The sequence below is a fragment of the Lissotriton vulgaris genome, unplaced genomic scaffold, assembly GCF_964263255.1.
Source record: "Lissotriton vulgaris unplaced genomic scaffold, aLisVul1.2 SCAFFOLD_301, whole genome shotgun sequence".
Classification (NCBI taxonomy): domain Eukaryota; kingdom Metazoa; phylum Chordata; class Amphibia; order Caudata; family Salamandridae; genus Lissotriton; species Lissotriton vulgaris.
In genome coordinates this window covers 97501-111464 of record NW_028244321.1, presented here as the reverse complement: position 1 = coordinate 111464, position 13964 = coordinate 97501, and the positions used below count along the sequence as shown (strand labels likewise).

Below are 13964 nucleotides of genomic sequence, written 5' to 3'. Positions count from 1 at the left end.
CGTTGTCGGCAGGATTCGAACCTGCGCGGGGAGACCCCAATGGATTTCTAGTCCATCGCCTTAACCACTCGGCCACAACAACTGACTGCAAGGTGTGTGCACATAATCTGTATGCAAGTTTTCAAGGTGTCCCACAGCAAATTCCTGATATTCTGCAATGCACATTTTAAAAATAGGGTTTTTTTCAGCAGGCACATTCTCTCCTAAAAACAAAAATTGCATGCGTATATCTCTAGTTTGGAATACCATAGGCTTGCATGCATACTCTCATGGGTCACTCAAGTTTTTTGGACCCTATTGCACTCTGTTTTCGTGCTGCTTTTAGTATATGTCCCATATTAAAGAAGTCTACCATCTTTGAGTATTTAAGGCTCCTTTGTAGTGCTTTATATTTTTTCCTTGAAGAGCTATATAATAAAGGGGTCCGGGAAGGATTGCATTTATGGAAGATAAAAGAAGGCCCACTTGTCTCACCAAATGCTGTAGAGAAACCTGATGTTTTACTCATGTTATCCTTAGTTCGTTTTTGTTAGACCTTGCATTCTTAAGGTGGTCCCAACCCCACCTTATTGCTTTTCACCTCCGCATTTTGCTGTATCTTTTTGTTGGCCTTAGGACTCTGATCACTTTATCGCTACTAATCAGTGCTGAAGTGCACGTGCTTCTTCCCTAATCATGTGTATAATTGGAGCATACCTGACTGACAGATTTAATTTACTTGAAAGTCCCTTGTAAAGTGGTATACCATATACCCAGGGACTGATTGTGCCGCCCAAAGAAATAGCATTTCAAACCTGTCTCAAGCCTGCTACTGCAGTGCCTGTGCTGCAGTGTACTGCCACTTCGACTTGGCATTTAAAACTACTTGCCAAGCCTTAAACTCCAATTTTATTACATATCAGTAACCCCTAAGGTAGGCCCTAGGTAGTCCTAGGGGCATCATGCTATGTAAGTAAAAGGTAAGACATGTACTGTGGTAGTTTGTATGTCCTAGTAGTATCAAACAGTCTATTACATTTTTCACTACTGTGAGGTCTGCCCCTCTCATAGGTTAGCATTGGGTATTCCCTTATACTTTTTGGGGGGTAATTCCATATCAGAGAGGAGAAGCTTTATTTATTTATTGATAAATCCTATCTACTGGTGAGGTTGGATTTAATCTTACTATTGTATAAATGCCATTTTTAGAGAGTGAGCATTTCTCTGCACTTACTGCTCTATTTGCATTGAAACCTGTCTTCGATTGACGTCTGGATTGGGCTGCGAGACAGCTACATATGTGCATTCCCTGTAGACAGCCACAACACAGGTCACTCAACTGCAACTGCATTCATCTGCATTCTGATTGGCCTGGGGGAGAGCTCCGCTCCCCTTACCGCAAATATGTTCAAGAACGATAATTTATGTCAGTAAGTACAGTACACCTACATCTTATAATCATGTGTGTTTAAATAATTTGTTGTTAGATCGTTTAAATATTGAAAAGGATCTGTTTTTAATAGACATTTTACAAAAACAACTGGTACATTTGGGAATTCTGTAAAGGAAAAACCCCACTGCCGTGACATTGCCAAGACTCGGATTCGAACCGAGGTTGCTGCGGCCACAACGCAGAGTACTAACCACTATACGATCACGGCGAGCTACTTCGGCTCAATAATGTACAGTGACATGAAGAAATTATAATTCGGAACACTCAGGGCTACTCCTGTGATAGGCTGAATGTGTTCATTGCTTCCTCATTCCTTATACAAAGGCTTTATCTCCTCAGTGGTTGATAGGCTGAAACCGTTTCCTGGCCGCCTGCTTGTGAACTGGCAGGAGTCAAAGATCACACATACACTGGTGGGCCTGTGATGGGACACCAATGAGACAACCGCTCCCTGGTTTGGGGAGGCACTGCGTCTCGCCAAAAGTGACTGTAAGCGGGCAGAGAGACAATGGAGAGTGGCATATGATGACTCGATGAAAGAGGTCTATCATATCAAGAGACGTATCTATCATAATAGAATCCGTATTGAGAAAGCTACATACTATGCAGACAGAATCCAGAGAGCAGAGAATTCTGCCAAGGAACTGTTTAGTATATATAAGTCTCTAGCCACCCCTAAAACTGCGAGTCTAGATAAAGATCTCTCAGTAGCAGCATGCAATCGCATCGCTACTTATTTTGGAGATAAAGTATCTAAAATATATGCTGCTTTCCCTGAAATGCCTCATGCAGCGGAAGAGCCAATAGACCTAGCAGCAGAGGAAGATGATGGTAATCAGTTACTTAACTTTATCACCCCTTCACCGGAAGAGCTAATCAAAATCTGTAGGTCTGTTAAATCTGGTTCCCCTCGAGATCCCGCACCCCCTAAAAGATTGAGCAACAGCTTGGAGACCTTGGAACCCTACATCAGGCATGTGCTAGATGTCTCTTTCCGATCCAGTTCTATACCCGAGGACTGGAAACAGGCTGTGGTGCTTCCCCTCCGCAAGAAGCCTAACATTAGCTTTGAGAATTTGGACAATTTGCGCCCCATCTCCCTGCTGCCCTATCTCTCCAAGGTAGCGGAGAAGGTGGCAAACAAACAGCTAATGACATATGTAGAGGAAGGCAACCATCTTCATCCTACCCAATTTGGATTCCGGCCCCGTCATTCGACGGAGTCCGCCCTTCTGAGGGCTACTGAAGCCCTCCGGCAGGGTGCTGACGAGGGACAAACAATGGCGCTAATTTTACTAGATCTTAGCGCCGCGTTCGACACTGTGGCACATTCCATCCTGCTACAGTGTCTGGACAAGGTTGGGGTGAAAGGGGCAGCGTTGAAATGGATTTATTCATTTCTCACTGGCCGGGGTTTCCAAGTGAGGCAGGGTGACCACTACTCGGAGCGAATTCCTTTGGACCAGGGGGTGCCGCAGGGCTCGTCCCTGAGTCCAACACTCTTTAATCTTTATGTCGCTCCAATTGCCACCTTAGTAGAGAGTCACGGCCTCAGCTTGGTGTCGTATGCCGATGACACGCAGCTGGTTATCTCCCTATCGCGCGCACCCGATCTTTCGGCGGACACCTTTAGAGCATGCATGCAAGACCTGGCTGCCTGGATGTCCGCCAACTGCCTCAAGCTTAATGGAGGCAAGACCGAGGTGCTGGTCGTGGGGGGCCGCCAGTCTGCGTGGACGTCGGCATGGTGGCCATCTTCCCTGGGCCCAACACCCACCCCTTGCCAAAAAGCAAGGAATCTGGGCATTTGGTTTGATGCCGCCCTCACCTTTGGCCCTCAGATCAATCAGGTGGTGGGACAATGCTTTGGGACCCTCAAAAGCCTCAGAAAGACGCTGAAGTTCTTGCCTGTGAGAGCCCGACAGACCTTGGTACATGCACTAGTCACTTCGAAGATGGACTATGGCAATCTTCTGTATTTAGGTACCCTGGAGAAGAATCTCAGCCGCTTACAGGTCCTACAGAACGCTGCTGCACGACTGGTGCTTAGATTACCCAGAAGAGCTGCTTCTGTAGCGGCTCTCCGGTCCTTTCACTGGCTCCCGGTCAGAAGCAGGGTAGAATTCAAAGCACTCTGCACGTGCCATCGGATCATTCATGGGAAATCCCCTCTCCCTCTACAAGGACTCTTGACACCTTATGAGCCTCCCCGCTCTCTAAGATCTTCTGGCTCTGGACTCCTGGCTGTCCCTAAGGTATCCAGAGCTCGGATGGGGGGTAGATCTTTTAGATACCTTGCAGCCGCCAGATGGAATCAGCTGCCCATGGCGCTACGACTAGAGCCATCTGAGTCAATTTTCAGAGCTAAGCTCAAAACTGCTCTATTCGCCCAGTAGGTGTGCCGCTTTTGTAGGGTCCAGGAATAAAGTAGCTCCTCAGCGCGGGGACACGCCGTTGTGCGTCACCATGCGCTTTACAAAACCCCAAAATAGAAAATAGAAATAGAAACACACCTGGCGCAGATATTCTATTCTGTTTATTAGACCTGCATCTCCCCTGTACCTCCTCAAGCCATCTGTATTTGAAGCAAGAAAGAGTTAAGGAACGGTCCATCTACACTTTTATTGGGAGGATGCTGCCGTGAGCTCCTCCCAGCTAATCACACAAACAGCAGTAAAGCAAGATAACTACACAGTTAGGGGGGACTGCATGGTTAGGTTTTTGAGGAATTATTGAAACTGACCTCAGTGACCCATAATCAGAGCTGTGGCTAATGACTGCATGCCTAATTATGATGAAGCAAGCACCATGGCTCGTAGGGGCCCCACAACACACTTTTCTTAGCTCATTGAATTAAAGTATAAACTTCTGCCATGTGTGAGTGGTAAAGGCTTGTTATTTTTGTTGCTTTTCAAATTCACGTCTGATAACAAGACGAAGGAACATTGGGGCATCAGACGCTTTGGAAAGTAGCCACCAACCGCAGAGAAAGAGAGAAAGAGGGAAAAGATAGTATGAGGTGTGGAGAAAACAGCAGCAGGTACAAGGAGCTCAAATGAGATTAATGGCGCCTAAATAGAGCACGTAAAGGAACAGTTACAAATCTAAGAAAAGGGAAAGAAAAGACTAGGAAAAAACACAGAAAGAGCTTGTAGATGAAATTCTCTTCCAGGAACAGCAGGTTAAGAGAAATTACACAGGGAGCAGTTAAGCTTGTAACACGGGGGAGAATAGAAAAGAAAATACAGTTTTATGAAGTGTGTTTGCTTAATCCAGCTACCACTTTTATTTTATTTCTCTATTTGCTTCTTTTATTGGTAAAGTAAGTTTCAAGTGCATGCACAGGTATGACCGAGAGAGCCAGGGTATAAAAATTTGAAGCGTTTGCACCAGCGCTAATGAAGGACGAGAGTTATAGCAAAGATATGAAAGGGGGAGCGATAATAAATATGTGATATGGCAATAGTGACACCAAAATAAGCCACCTATTTATAAAACTGACATGGAAGAAATACTAAAGGTTAACTTCTGAAATTGTAGCCGATGTTAAAAAGATTCTCGTTTTCGGCAGGATTCGAACCTGCGCGGGGAGACCCCTATGGATTTCTAGTCCATGGCCTTAACCACTCGGCCACAACAACTGACTGCAAGGTGTGTGCACATAATCTGTATGCAAGTTTTCAAGGTGTCCCACAGCAAATTCCTGATATTCTGCAATGCACTTTTTAAAAATAAGGTTTTTTTCAGCAGGCACATTCTCTCCTAAAAACAAAAATTGCATGCGTATATCTCTAGTTTGGAATACCATAGGCTTGCATGCATACTCTCATGGGTCACTCAAGTTTTTTGGACCCTATTGCACTCTGTTTTCGTGCTGCTTTTAGTATATGTCCCATATTAAAGAAGTCTACCATCTTTGAGTATTTGAGGCTCCTTTGTAAGTGCTTTATATTTTTTCCTTGAAGAGCTATATAATAAAGGGGTCCGGGAAGGATTGCATTTATGGAAGATAAAAGAAGGCCCACTTGTCTCACCAAATGCTGTAGAGAAACCTGATGTTTTACTCATGTTATCCTTAGTTCGTTTTTGTTAGACCTTGCATTCTTAAGGTGGTCCCAACCCCACCTTATTGCTTTTCACCTCCGCATTTTGCTGTATCTTTTTGTTGGCCTTAGGACTCTGATCACTTTATCGCTACTAATCAGTGCTGAAGTGCACGTGCTTCTTCCCTAATCATGTGTATAATTGGAGTATACCTGACTGACAGATTTAATTTACTTGAAAGCCCCTTGTAAAGTGGTATACCATATACCCAGGGACTGATTGTGCCGCCCAAAGAAATAGCATTTCAAACCTGTCTCAAGCCTGCTACTGCAGTGCCTGTGCTGCAGTGTACTGCCACTTCGACTTGACATTTAAAACTACTTGCCAAGCCTTAAACTCCAATTTTATTACATATCAGTAACCCCTAAGGTAGGCCCTAGGTAGTCCTAGGGGCATCATGCTATGTAAGTAAAAGGTAAGACATGTACTGTGGTAGTTTGTATGTCCTAGTAGTATCAAACAGTCTATTACATTTTTCACTACTGTGAGGTCTGCCCCTCTCATAGGTTAGCATTGGGTATTCCCTTATACTTTTTGGGGGGTAATTCCATATCAGAGAGGAGAAGCTTTATTTATTTATTGATAAATCCTATCTACTGGTGAGGTTGGATTTAATCTTACTATTGTATAAATGCCATTTTTAGAGAGTGAGCATTTCTCTGCACTTACTGCTCTATTTGCATGAAAACCTGTCTTCAATTGACGTCTGGATTGGGCTGCGAGACAGCTACATATGTGCATTCCCTGTAGACAGCCACAACACAGGTCACTCAACTGCAACTGCATTCATCTGCATTCTGATTGGCCTGGGGGAGAGCTCCGCTCCCCTTACCACAAATATGTTCAAGAACGATAATTTATGTCAGTAAGTACAGTATACCTACATCTTATAATCATGTGTGTTTAAATAATTTGTTGTTAGATCGTTTAAATATTGAAAAGGATCTGTTTTTAATAGACATTTTACAAAAACAACTGGTACATTTGGGAATTCTGTAAAGGAAAAACCCCACTGCCGTGACATTGCAAACCACAATGCCGTGACTCGGATTCGAAACGAGGTTGCTGCGGCCACAACGCAGAGTACTAACCACTATACGATCACGGCGAGCTACTTGGGCTCAATAACGCACAGTGACATGAAGAAATTATAATTCGGAACACTCAGGGCTACTCCTGTGATAGGCTGAATGTGTTCATTGCTTCCTCATTCCTTATACAAAGGCTTTATCTCCTCAGTGGTCGATAGGCTGAAACCGTTTCCTGGACGCCTGCTTGTGAACTGGCAGGAGTCAAAGATCACACATACACTGGTGGGCCTGTGATGGGACACCAATGCAGAGAAACACACCTGGCGCAGATATTCTATTCTGTTTATTAGACCTGCATCTCCCCTGTACCTCCTCAAGCCATCTGTATGTGAAGCAAGAAAGAGTTAAGGAACGGTCCATCTACACTTTTATTGGGAGGATGCTGCCGTGAGCTCCTCCCAGCTAATCACACAAACAGCAGTAAAGCAAGATAACTACACAGTTAGGGGGGACTGCATGGTTAGGTTTTTGAGGAATTATTGAAACTGACCTCAGTGACCCATAATCAGAGCTGTGGCTAATGACTGCATGCCTAATTATGATGAAGCAAGCACCATGGCTCGTAGGGGCCCCACAACACACTTTTCTTAGCTCATTGAATTAAAGTATAAACTTCTGCCATGTGTGAGTGGTAAAGGCTTGTTAATTTTGTTGCTTTTCAAATTCACGTCTGACAACAAGACGAAGGAACATTGGGGCATCAGACGCTTTGGAAAGTAGCCACCAACCGCAGAGAAAGAGAGAAAGAGGGAAAAGACAGTATGAGGTGTGGAGAAAACAGCAGCAGGTACAAGGAGCTCAAATGAGATTAATGGCGCCTAAATAGAGCACGTAAAGGAACAGTTACAAATCTAAGAAAAGGGAAAGAAAAGACTAGGAAAAAACACAGAAAGAGCTTGTAGATGAAATTCTCTTCCAGGAACAGCAGGTTAAGAGAAATTACACAGGGAGCAGTTAAGCTTGTAACACGGGGGAGAATAGAAAAGAAAATGCAGTTTTATGAAGTGTGTTTGCCTAATCCAGCTAGCACTTTTATTTTATTTCTCTATTTGCTTCTTTTATTGGTAAAGTAAGTTTCAAGTGCATGCACAGGTATGACCGAGAGAGCCAGGTTATAATAATTTGAAGCGTTTGCACCAGCGCTAATGAAGGACGAGAGTTATAGCAAAGATATGAAAGGGGGAGCGATAATAAATATGTGATATGGCAATAGTGACACCAAAATAAGCCACCTATTTATAAAACTGACATGGAAGAAATACTAAAGGTTAACTTCTGAAATTGTAGCCGATGTTAAAAAGATTCTCGTTGTCGGCAGGATTCGAACCTGCGCGGGGAGACCCCAATGGATTTCTAGTCCATCGCCTTAACCACTCAGCCACAACAACTGACTGCAAGGTGTGTGCACATAATCTGTATGCAAGTTTTCAAGGTGTCCCACAGCAAATTCCTGATATTCTGCAATGCACTTTTTAAAAATAAGGTTTTTTTCAGCAGGCACATTCTCTCCTAAAAACAAAAATTGCATGCGTATATCTCTAGTTTGGAATACCATAGGCTTGCATGCATACTCTCATGGGTCACTCAAGTTTTTTGGACCCTATTGCACTCTGTTTTCGTGCTGCTTTTAGTATATGTCCCATATTAAAGAAGTCTACCATCTTTGAGTATTTGAGGCTCCTTTGTAAGTGCTTTATATTTTTTCCTTGAAGAGCTATATAATAAAGGGGTCCGGGAAGGATTGCATTTATGGAAGATAAAAGAAGGCCCACTTGTCTCACCAAATGCTGTAGAGAAACCTGATGTTTTACTCATGTTATCCTTAGTTCGTTTTTGTTAGACCTTGCATTCTTAAGGTGGTCCCAACCCCACCTTATTGCTTTTCACCTCCGCATTTTGCTGTATCTTTTTGTTGGCCTTAGGACTCTGATCACTTTATCGCTACTAATCAGTGCTGAAGTGCACGTGCTTCTTCCCTAATCATGTGTATAATTGGAGTATACCTGACTGACAGATTTAATTTACTTGAAAGCCCCTTGTAAAGTGGTATACCATATACCCAGGGACTGATTGTGCCGCCCAAAGAAATAGCATTTCAAACCTGTCTCAAGCCTGCTACTGCAGTGCCTGTGCTGCAGTGTACTGACACTTCGACTTGGCATTTAAAACTACTTGCCAAGCCTTAAACTCCAATTTTATTACATATCAGTAACCCCTAAGGTAGGCCCTAGGTAGTCCTAGGGGCATCATGCTATGTAAGTAAAAGGTAAGACATGTACTGTGGTAGTTTGTATGTCCTAGTAGTATCAAACAGTCTATTACATTTTTCACTACTGTGAGGTCTGCCCCTCTCATAGGTTAGCATTGGGTATTCCCTTATACTTTTTGGGGGGTAATTCCATATCAGAGAGGAGAAGCTTTATTTATTTATTGATAAATCCTATCTACTGGTGAGGTTGGATTTAATCTTACTATTGTATAAATGCCATTTTTAGAGAGTGAGCATTTCTCTGCACTTACTGCTCTATTTGCAGTGAAACCTGTCTTCGATTGACGTCTGGATTGGGCTGCGAGACAGCTCCATATGTGCATTCCCTGTAGACAGCCACAACACAGGTCACTCAACTGCAACTGCATTCATCTGCATTCTGATTGGCCTGGGGGAGAGCTCCGCTCCCCTTACCGCAAATATGTTCAAGAACGATAATTTATGTCAGTAAGTACAGTATACCTACATCTTATAATCATGTGTGTTTAAATAATTTGTTGTTAGATCGTTTAAATATTGAAAAGGATCTGTTTTTAATAGACATTTTACAAAAACAACTGGTACATTTGGGAATTCTGTAAAGGAAAAACCCAACTGCCGTGACATTGCCAACCACAATGCCGTGACTCGGATTCGAACCGAGGTTGCTGCGGCCACAACGCAGAGTACTAACCACTATACGATCACGGCGAGCTACTTGGGCTCAATAACGTGCAGTGACATGAAGAAATTATAATTCGGAACACTCAGGGCTACTCCTGTGATAGGCTGAATGTGTTCATTGCTTCCTCATTCCTTATACAAAGGCTTTATCTCCTCAGTGGTTGATAGGCTGAAACCGTTTCCTGGCCGCCTGCTTGTGAACTGGCAGGAGTCAAAGATCACACATACACTGGTGGGCCTGTGATGGGACACCAATGCAGAGAAACACACCAGGCGCAGATATTCTATTCTGTTTATTAGATCTGCATCTCCCCTGTACCTCCTCAAGCCATCTGTATGTGAAGCAAGAAAGAGTTAAGGAACGGTCCATCTACACTTTTATTGGGAGGATGCTGCCGTGAGCTCCTCCCAGCTAATCACACAAACAGCAGTAAAGCAAGATAACTACACAGTTAGGGGGGACTGCATGGTTAGGTTTTTGAGGAATTATTGAAACTGACCTCAGTGACCCATAATCAGAGCTGTGGCTAATGACTGCATGCCTAATTATGATGAAGCAAGCACCATGGCTCGTAGGGGCCCCACAACACACTTTTCTTAGCTCATTGAATTAAAGTATAAACTTCTGCCATGTGTGAGTGGTAAAGGCTTGTTAATTTTGTTGCTTTTCAAATTCACGTCTGACAACAAGACGAAGGAACATTGGGGCATCAGACGCTTTGGAAAGTAGCCACCAACCGCAGAGAAAGAGGGAAAAGACAGTATGAGGTGTGGAGAAAACAGCAGCAGGTACAAGGAGCTCAAATGAGATTAATGGCGCCTAAATAGAGCACGTAAAGGAACAGTTACAAATCTAAGAAAAGGGAAAGAAAAGACTAGGAAAAAACACAGAAAGAGCTTGTAGATGGAATTCTCTTCCAGGAACAGCAGGTTAAGAGAAATTACACAGGGAGCAGTTAAGCTTGTAACACGGGGGAGAATAGAAAAGAAAATGCAGTTTTATGAAGTGTGTTTGCCTAATCCAGCTAGCACTTTTATTTTATTTCTCTATTTGCTTCTTTTATTGGTAAAGTAAGTTTCAAGTGCATGCACAGGTATGACCGAGAAAGCCAGGGTATAATAATTTGAAGCGTTTGCACCAGCGCTAATGAAGGACGAGAGTTATAGCAAAGATATGAAAGGGGGAGCGATAATAAATATGTGCTATGGCAATAGTGACACCAAAATACGCCACCTATTTATAAAACTGACATGGAAGAAATACTAAAGGTTAACTTCTGAAATTGTAGCCGATGTTAAAAAGATTCTCGTTGTCGGCAGGATTCGAACCTGCGCGGGGAGACCCCAATGGATTTCTAGTCCATCACCTTAACCACTCGGCCACAACAACTGACTGCAAGGTGTGTGCACATAATCTGTATGCAAGTTTTCAAGGTGTCCCACAGCAAATTCCTGATATTCTGCAATGCACTTTTTAAAAATAAGGTTTTTTTCAGCAGACACATTCTCTCCTAAAAACAAAAATTGCATGCGTATATCTCTAGTTTGGAATACCATAGGCTTGCATGCATACTCTCATGGGTCACTCACGTTTTTTGGACCCTATTGCACTCTGTTTTCGTGCTGCTTTTAGTATATGTCCCATATTAAAGAAGTCTACCATCTTTGAGTATTTGAGGCTCCTTTGTAAGTGCTTTATATTTTTTCCTTGAAGAGCTATATAATAAAGGGGTCCGGGAAAAATTGCATTTATGGAAGATAAAAGAAGGCCCACTTGTCTCACCAAATGCTGTAGAGAAACCTGATGTTTTACTCATGTTATCCTTAGTTCGTTTTTGTTAGACCTTGCATTCTTAAGGTGGTCCCAACCCCACCTTATTGCTTTTCACCTCCGCATTTTGCTGTATCTTTTTGTTGGCCTTAGGACTCTGATCACTTTATCGCTACTAATCAGTGCTGAAGTGCACGTGCTTCTTCCCTAATCATGTGTATAATTGGAGTATACCTGACTGACAGATTTAATTTACTTGAAAGCCCCTTGTAAAGTGGTATACCATATACCCAGGGACTGATTGTGCCGCCCAAAGAAATAGCATTTCAAACCTGTCTCAAGCCTGCTACTGCAGTGCCTGTGCTGCAGTGTACTGCCACTTCGACTTGACATTTAAAACTACTTGCCAAGCCTTAAACTCCAATTTTATTACATATCAGTAACCCCTAAGGTAGGCCCTAGGTAGTCCTAGGGGCATCATGCTATGTAAGTAAAAGGTAAGACATGTACTGTGGTAGTTTGTATGTCCTAGTAGTATCAAACAGTCTATTACATTTTTCACTACTGTGAGGTCTGCCCCTCTCATAGGTTAGCATTGGGTATTCCCTTATACTTTTTGGGGGGTAATTCCATATCAGAGAGGAGAAGCTTTATTTATTTATTGATAAATCCTATCTACTGGTGAGGTTGGATTTAATCTTACTATTGTATAAATGCCATTTTTAGAGAGTGAGCATTTCTCTGCACTTACTGCTCTATTTGCATTGAAACCTGTCTTCGATTGACGTCTGGATTGGGCTGCGAGACAGCTCCATATGTGCATTCCCTGTAGACAGCCACAACACAGGTCACTCAACTGCAACTGCATTCATCTGCATTCTGATTGGCCTGGGGGAGAGCTCCGCTCCCCTTACCGCAAATATGTTCAAGAACGATAATTTATGTCAGTAAGTACAGTATACCTACATCTTATAATCATGTGTGGTTAAATAATTTGTTGTTAGATCGTTTAAATATTGAAAAGGATCTGTTTTTAATAGACATTTTACAAAAACAACTGGTACATTTGGGAATTCTGTAAAGGAAAAACCCAACTGCCGTGACATTGCCAACCACAATGCCGTGACTCGGATTCAAACCGAGGTTGCTGCGGCCACAACGCAGAGTACTAACCACTATAAAATCACGGCGAGCTACTTGGGCTCCATAACATACAGTGACATGAAGAAATTATAATTCGGAACACTCAGGGCTACTCCTGTGATAGGCTGAATGTGTTCATTGCTTCCTCATTCCTTATACAAAGGCTTTATCTCCTCAGTGGTTGATAGGCTGAAACCGTTTCCTGGCCGCCTGCTTGTGAACTGGCAGGAGTCAAAGATCACACATACACTGGTGGGCCTGTGATGGGACACCAATGCAGAGAAACACACCTGGCGCAGATATTCTATTCTGTTTATTAGACCTGCATCTCCCCTGTACCTCCTCAAGCCATCTGTATGTGAAGCAAGAAAGAGTTAAGGAACGGTCCATCTACACTTTTATTGGGAGGATGCTGCCGTGAGCTCCTCCCAGCTAATCACACAAACAGCAGTAAAGCAAGATAACTACACAGTTAGGGGGGACTGCATGGTTAGGTTTTTGAGGAATTATTGAAACTGACCTCAGTGACCCATAATTAGAGCTGTGGCTAATGACTGCATGCCTAATTATGATGAAGCAAGCACCATGGCTCGTAGGGGCCCCACAACACACTTTTCTTAGCTCATTGAATTAAAGTATAAACTTCTGCCATGTGTGAGTGGTAAAGGCTTGTTAATTTTGTTGCTTTTCAAATTCACGTCTGACAACAAGACGAAGGAACATTGGGGCATCAGACGCTTTGGAAAGTAGCCACCAACCGCAGAGAAAGAGAGAAAGAGGGAAAAGACAGTATGAGTTGTGGAGAAAACAGCAGCAGGTGCAAGGAGCTCAAATGAGATTAATGGCGCCTAAATAGAGCACATAAAGGAACAGTTACAAATCTAAGAAAAGGGAAAGAAAAGACTAGGAAAAAACACAGAAAGAGCTTGTAGATGAAATTCTCTTCCAGGAACAGCAGGTTAAGAGAAATTACACAGGGAGCAGTTAAGCTTGTAACACGGGGGAGAATAGAAAAGAAAATGCAGTTTTATGAAGTGTGTTTGCCTAATCCAGCTAGCACTTTTATTTTATTTCTCTATTTGCTTCTTTTATTGGTAAAGTAAGTTTCAAGTGCATGCACAGGTATGACCGAGAGAGCCAGGGTATAATAATTTGAAGCGTTTGCACCAGCGCTAATGGAGGACGAGAGTTATAGCAAAGATATGAAAGGGGGAGCGATAATAAATATGTGATATGGCAATAGTGACACCAAAATAAGCCACCTATTTATAAAACTGACATGGAAGAAATACTAAAGGTTAACTTCTGAAATTGTAGCCGATGTTAAAAAGATTCTCGTTGTCGGCAGGATTCGAACCTTCGCGGGGAGACCCCAATGGATTTCTAGTCCATCGCCTTAACCACTCGGCCACAACAACTGACTGCAAGGTGTGTGCACATAATCTGTATGCAAGTTTTCAAGGTGTCCCACAGCAAATTCCTGATATTCTG

General features: G+C 42.9%; 5 non-coding genes across 5 annotated transcripts; all 5 read right to left on the bottom strand.

Moving 5' to 3' along the window:
• On the bottom strand, positions 1 to 82 carry TRNAS-AGA (transfer RNA serine (anticodon AGA)). The gene has a single exon. It is a non-coding gene; the product is annotated as a tRNA-Ser (tRNA).
• Positions 83 to 7933: 7851 nt separating this feature from the next.
• Positions 7934 to 8015, bottom strand: TRNAS-AGA (transfer RNA serine (anticodon AGA)). Its single transcript has one exon. It is a non-coding gene; the product is annotated as a tRNA-Ser (tRNA).
• A 1499-nt stretch (positions 8016 to 9514) lies between these two features.
• Positions 9515 to 9586, bottom strand: TRNAH-GUG (transfer RNA histidin (anticodon GUG)). The gene has a single exon. It is a non-coding gene; the product is annotated as a tRNA-His (tRNA).
• A 1281-nt stretch (positions 9587 to 10867) lies between these two features.
• TRNAS-AGA (transfer RNA serine (anticodon AGA)) lies at positions 10868 to 10949 on the bottom strand. Its single transcript has one exon. It is a non-coding gene; the product is annotated as a tRNA-Ser (tRNA).
• A 2860-nt stretch (positions 10950 to 13809) lies between these two features.
• Positions 13810 to 13891, bottom strand: TRNAS-AGA (transfer RNA serine (anticodon AGA)). The gene has a single exon. It is a non-coding gene; the product is annotated as a tRNA-Ser (tRNA).
• Between the last annotated feature and the right edge of the window lie 73 nt (positions 13892 to 13964).